At 49.0% G+C, this 6154-nt stretch overlaps 1 non-coding gene across 1 annotated transcript; it reads right to left on the minus strand.

Annotated features, from left to right (window-relative positions):
- Positions 1–5628: 5628 nt before the first annotated feature.
- On the minus strand, positions 5629–5703 carry TRNAT-GGU (transfer RNA threonine (anticodon GGU)). The gene has a single exon. It is a non-coding gene; the product is annotated as a tRNA-Thr (tRNA).
- Positions 5704–6154: the final 451 nt, after the last annotated feature.

A 6154-nucleotide genomic window follows, 5' to 3' on the forward strand; every position in this document is an offset into this window, starting at 1 on the left:
TTCTTCGATGGGTCAGGACTGAAAATGCACTGGGCGTGCTTTTAGCTCCAAGCCCCCTGAATTGCCCGGTTTTGGCTTGGGGTTAAATCATGGCCTCGTTCTAATGGGGGTCAACTGGCTGGAGGCTACACAGCACAAGGTCAGGGGCTGGCAGAGGATGGGCTCCCCAAGAGTTTGTGTAGGCCTCCCCCCCTTGCACATCAGTCATAATCAGAACACAAGAGAAGCCATGTTGGATCAGGCCAATGGCCCATCCAGTCCAACACTCTGTGTCACAGAAGAACATCAGAGAAGCCATGTTGGATCAGGCCAATGGCCCATCCAGTCCAACACTCTGTGTCACAGAAGAACATCAGAGAAGCCATGTTGGATCAGGCCAGTGGCCCATCCAGTCCAACACTCTGTTTCACAGAAGAACATCAGAGAAGCCATGTTGGATCAGGCCAATGGCCCATCCAGTCCAACACTCTGTGTCACATAAGAACATAAGAGAAGCCATGTTGGATCAGGCCAATGGCCCATCCAGTCCAACACTCTGTGTCACAGAAGAACATCAGAGAAGCCATGTTGGATCAGGCCAATGGCCCATCCAGTCCAACACTCTGTGTCACAGAAGAACATCAGAGAAGCCATGTTGGATCAGGCCAATGGCCCATCCAGTCCAACACTCTGTTTCACAGAAGAACATAAGAGAAGCCATGTTGGATCAGGCCAATGGCCCATCCAGTCCAACACTCTGTGTCACAGAACATCAGAGAAGCCATGTTGGATCAGGCCAGTGGCCCATCCAGTCCAACACTCTGTTTCACGGAAGAACATAAGAGCCGTAGATGAGGTTGTCATCACAACCACTTTGTAAACATTAATCTTTGTGCCATTTTTCAGATGCTTGTTGCTCCACACTCTTTTGTGCAGTCGGCCAAATGCACGGTTTGCCTTTGCCAGCCTGTTGTCAATCTCCTTTTTGATCTTGGCATCTGAGGAGATGATGCACCCCAGGTAGCTGAACTGTCTTCAGAACTGATTCACCCACAGTGATGCAGGGAGGGTGATAATCTTCCTGGGGTGCAGGCTGGTGGAGAACTTCTGTCTTCTTCAGACTAACTTCTAGGCCGAATAGCTTGGCAGCCTCTGCAAAGCAGGACATCATATGCTGCAGAGCTGATACCGAGTGGGAGATGAGTGCAGCATCATCAGCAAACAGTAGCTCTCGGATGAGTTTTTCCATTGTCTTGGAGTGGGCCTTTAGTCGCCTCAGGTTGAACAGGCTGCCATCGGTGCGGTAGCGGATGTAGACACCATCGTCATCATCTAGATCTACTGCGGCTCTTTGAAGCATCATGCTAAAGAAGATCGTAAAGAGAGTTGGCGCGAGAATGCAGCCTTGCTTTACACCTGTGCCTATTGGGAAGGGCTCCGAGAGGTCGTTGCAGTGTCTGACTTGGCCTCGCTGATCTTCATGTAGCTGGATGATCATGCTGAGAAACCATGGGGGACATCCTAAACGTTCCAAGATTTGCCACAGGCCTTTCCTGCTAACGGTATCGAAAGCTTTGATAAGGTCGACAAAAGTCACATATAGACCCTTGTTCTGTTCCCTGCATTTCTCTTGGAGCTGCCTGAGAACAAATACCATGTCGGTGGTGCTCCTGTTAGCTCTGAAGCCGCACTGGCTCTCTGGGAGGAGTTCTTCTGCAATGGTGGGCACCAGTCTGTTCAGGAGTATTCTGGCAAGGATTTTGCCTGCAATGGAGAGCAGGGTTATCCCCCGGTAGTTGGAGCAGTCTGACTTTTCCCCTTTGTTCTTGTGTAGGGTGATGATGATTGCATCGCGAAAGTCCTGTGGTAGTTTGCCTTGTTCCCAGCAGGTGACAAGTACTTTGTGAAGTGTGCTATGTAGCACTGTGCCCCCATGCTTCCAGATCTCTGGTGGGATTCCATCAACTCCCGCTGCCTTGCCGCTTTTCAGTTGCTTGATGGCTTTAACAGTCTCTTCTAGGGTGGGGATCTCATCCAACTCTGTTTTCACTGGTTGAAGTGGGGTGAGGTGGATTGCTGAATCTTGAACTACGTGGTTGGCACTGAAGAGAACCTGAAAATACTCCGACCACCGGTTCAGTATGGATGCCTTGTCTGTGAGGAGCACTTGGCCGCCTGCACTACGCAAGGGACTCTGAGCCTGATATGATGGGCCATATACTGCCTTCAGGGCTTTGTAGAACCCTCTTAAATCACCAGTGTCTGCACACAGCTGGGTTCTCTCTGCAAGCTTGGTCCACCACTCGTTCTGAATGTCTCGAAGCTTGCGCTGGAGGTTGCTACATGCAGCGCGAAAGGTTGCTTTTTTCCCAGGACAGGAGGGCTGAGCAAGATGTGCTTGGTAGGCAGATCTCTTTTTCGCCAGTAATTCTTGGATCTCTTGATTGTTCTCATCAAACCAGTCCTTGTTCTTCCTTGTGGAGAACCCGAGGACTTCTTCAGAGATCTGCAAGATGGTAGTTTTTAGGTGTTCCCAGAGTGCTTCTAGAGAAGGGTCTGTGGGGCAACTGGGGTCCTCAATTCTTGACTGGAGTTTTGCCTGGAAGGCAGCTTTAACTTCGGCTGACTGGAGGCTGCCAACCTGAAACTTCCTTCGAGGGATACCTCCTCTCCTGGGTGTGGGTTTAAAGTGAAGATGGAGATTGCAGCGTACAAGACGATGAGCCGTATGACATTCCGCACTGGGCATTACTCGGGTGTGTAAGACATCTCGAAGGTCTCTCTGGCGCACCAGAATGTAGTCGATAAGGTGCCAGTGCTTGGACCGTGGGTGCATCCAGGTTGTCTTCAGACTGTTCTTCTGCTGGAAGATAGTGTTGGTGATGGTGAGCTGGTGCTCCGCGCAGAATTCTAGCAGGAGGCGCCCGTTGTCATTGCAGTTGCCAATGTCGTGTTTGCTAAGTACTCCTTTCCAGGCTTCCGAGTCTTTACCTACTCTGGCATTGAAGTCGCCAAGGATGATCACCTTGTCCTCTGTAGGGGTCTTCCATACGAGGTTGCATAGATCAGCATAGAATTTGTTCTTTTCTGCAGGATCTGCTTGAAGGGTTGGGGCATAAACACTGAAGAGTGTTGCATGCTGCTTGTTTTGAAGTGGGAGGCGCATGGACATGATGCGATCTGAGTGACCCGTTGGCAGGTTTTCGAGTTTGGAGGCAATGGAGTTCCTGACCATGAAGCCAACGCCAGAAAGGTGGCTCTCAGCCTTTGGCTTACCTGACCAGTAGAGGGTATAGCCAGCACCGTGTTCTTGAAGACTACCTTCCTCAGGGAAACGGACCTCACTGAGAGCTGCTATGTCGATATTCAACCTGAGAAGTTCGTGGGCAACTAGAGCAGAGCGTCGTTCAGGGTGACCACTGTCTACTGTGTCAAGCATGGGTCTGATGTTCCAACACGCAAGCTTTAGTCTTTGCACACTTTGTGAGGCAGGTGCATGCCTTTTCTTTGTTGTTATTTTTTGACCGCAAGTAAGGATGCCCGTTGACCGCGGCTAGCCAACTGTGGGGGGAGGAGACGAGCTTTGTTTAGGCCACCTTTTCTAGGCCCCTCTCCGTGTGGAGCAAGCAGTGCTGTCCCTAGATAAGGCTGCTTGGTCGTTCAGGGTGCTGCCGAAAAATGCTTTCGTCTCTGGGTCAGCATCAGGCAACCAATACCCTGAACCGCCTACATGCAGGATTGGGACTGCGGCTTCCAGTGGCACCTTCCACCTGCCGTTTTGCCCCTTGCCCATCGCTGCAGGACTTGGTGTGTTGTGGGTTGTGGATGTGGATATGCCCTTCAGGCCTATGCAGAGGAATTTTTAGGTGAAGCGCAGTGTGCGCGGTACTGGCTCCACCCTTTCACCTGGGGGTCATCTGCCATGGCCCAGTAAGCCGGGACGCCGGCAGCGAGTCCTCCAGGTGGTAGGTGTTACATAAACGAGCTCTATCTGCCTGGGTTTGATGTTAGAGTTTTCCTTCTCTTAGTCTGGCAAGGTTGGTGGGCCCAGCCTGCCCATCCGGTTATACCGCCGGACATTCGGTCGCACCATGACGTAGCAAACTCTGTGAGAAACGGGGGAGGGGGGGACCAGCGAGAAGGTGTTGCCACGGATGCAGTAATGCAGGAGAGGCCATTGCAGTGACCATCTGCCAGGTATAGCCAGACAGTGACCACGCGGCGTTCACTACACCGGGAAAGGAGAGGCGATGTACTGCGCATACACTTTCCCTGGGGGGGCAGGATACCCGGAGGGAGCCCACCCCCCATCCCCCCCTACTGTAAAGGACTGTAAAGGGTTGGACTGTAAAGGGTTAGTAAAAGTGCCAGAGGTACATGTTTTAACTTCTAAAATATTTTTCTTGAGTATCTGTAATGCACGCACTTTTTTTTTTTGCTATACGATTGCTTGTTTAATGCCTGTTTTGGGGTGTCCTGGGGGCATTTAGCCTGTAAAGGGTTAATGAAAGGGTAGGCAATCCACAAACAGCGCCATGGAGCAGAGTGGTAAGATGCAGTATTGCAGTCCAAGCTCTGCTCACAACCTGAGTTTGATCACAACAGAAGCTGGGTTCAGGTAGCCAGCTGAAGGTTGACTCCGCCTTCCATCCTTCCAAGGTCGGTTAAATGAGTGCCCAGTTTGCTGGGGGAAAGTGTAGATGACTGGGGAAGGCAATGGCAAACCACCCCATAAAAAGTCTATCGTGAAAATGTTGTGAAAGCAACATCACCTCAGAGTTGGAAACAACTGGTGGTTGCACAGGGGACTACCTTTGCCTATTGTTTGCTTAATGCTCCTTCTGGTCTGTTCTGGGGTGTTCCAGAGGCATTTTGGTCCAGAAAGGGTTCTTTAGCTTGGAGAAACAATGACTGAGGGATGACATGATAGAGGTTTACAGGATTATGCACGGGATAGAGAGGCAGAGAAAGAAGTACTTTTGTCCCTTTCTCACAATACAAGAACTCATGGGCACTCAATGAAATTGCTGAGCCATCGGGTTAGAACAGATAAAAGGAAGTACTCCTTCACCCAAAGAGTGATGAACACCTGGAATTCACTGCCACAGAAAGTGGTGGTGGCTACAAGCATAGACGGCATCAAGAGGCAATTGGATGAACATCTGGAGCAGAGGTCCATAAGTGGCTATTAGCCACAAGGTATAGATGGAACTCTCTGGGGCAAGTGATGCTCTCTGTTCTTGGTGCTTGGGGGGCAACAGTGGGAGGGCTTCTAGTGTCCTGGCCCCACTGGTATTCCTCCCAATGGCACCTGGTTTTTTGGCCACATGTAAAAAATACATCAGTCAAGTCCAGTCCACAAAAAAAGAAAAACAATGATTAAGTCATAAGCCACATATACTTATGATCTATAATAAAAATCTTAAGACTAGTATGAGTCAGTCAAATTACATAGCTTTTTCCTACTAATGGTGCATATAGCAAACAGGATTATGTCAGTGTATCAAACCATATGAACATATGAAGCTGCCTTCTACTGAATCAGACCCTCGGTCCATCAAAGTCAGTACTGTCTACTCAGACTGGCAGCGGCTCTCCAGGGTCTCAAGCTGAGGTTTTTCATGCCTATTTGCCTGGACCCTTTTTAGTTGGAGATGCCAGGGATTGAACCTGGGACCTTCTGCTTACCAAGCAGATGCTCTACCACTGAGCCACAAGCCCTCCCCAAACCATGTATGGAAAGGATTCCAAAGGGTTTTTCTTTTTGTATTTTCTGTACTGCCATCTTTCAATGAAAGTGAGACCAGTTCAGCTGTTTTTAGTATTTTTTCAATCAGTTCCTGCTTTTTTTTTTTACATTCCTGAGTGCTTTCAGTTTTTTGCAATTAAAATCCTTGTGCTGCAGTGATGATATGTGCTATCAAATGTCTTATTCCTTTTGAGTATTCTCTAGGGAAAATATTCACTAAAAATAATTCTGGTTTACATTGAACTGGTATTTTCAGTATCCTTTGTAATAATTCATGAACCATTTCCCAATATTTTTTCACAGCACAGGACCACCACCACACATGACAAAACGTTCCAGTCTGACAGGTACATTTCCAACACTTATCAGAAACATTAGTATACATCCTAGATAATTTTCCAGGAGTCATATACCATCTATAAAACA

Source organism: Heteronotia binoei, chromosome 19, assembly GCF_032191835.1.
Source record: "Heteronotia binoei isolate CCM8104 ecotype False Entrance Well chromosome 19, APGP_CSIRO_Hbin_v1, whole genome shotgun sequence".
Classification (NCBI taxonomy): domain Eukaryota; kingdom Metazoa; phylum Chordata; class Lepidosauria; order Squamata; family Gekkonidae; genus Heteronotia; species Heteronotia binoei.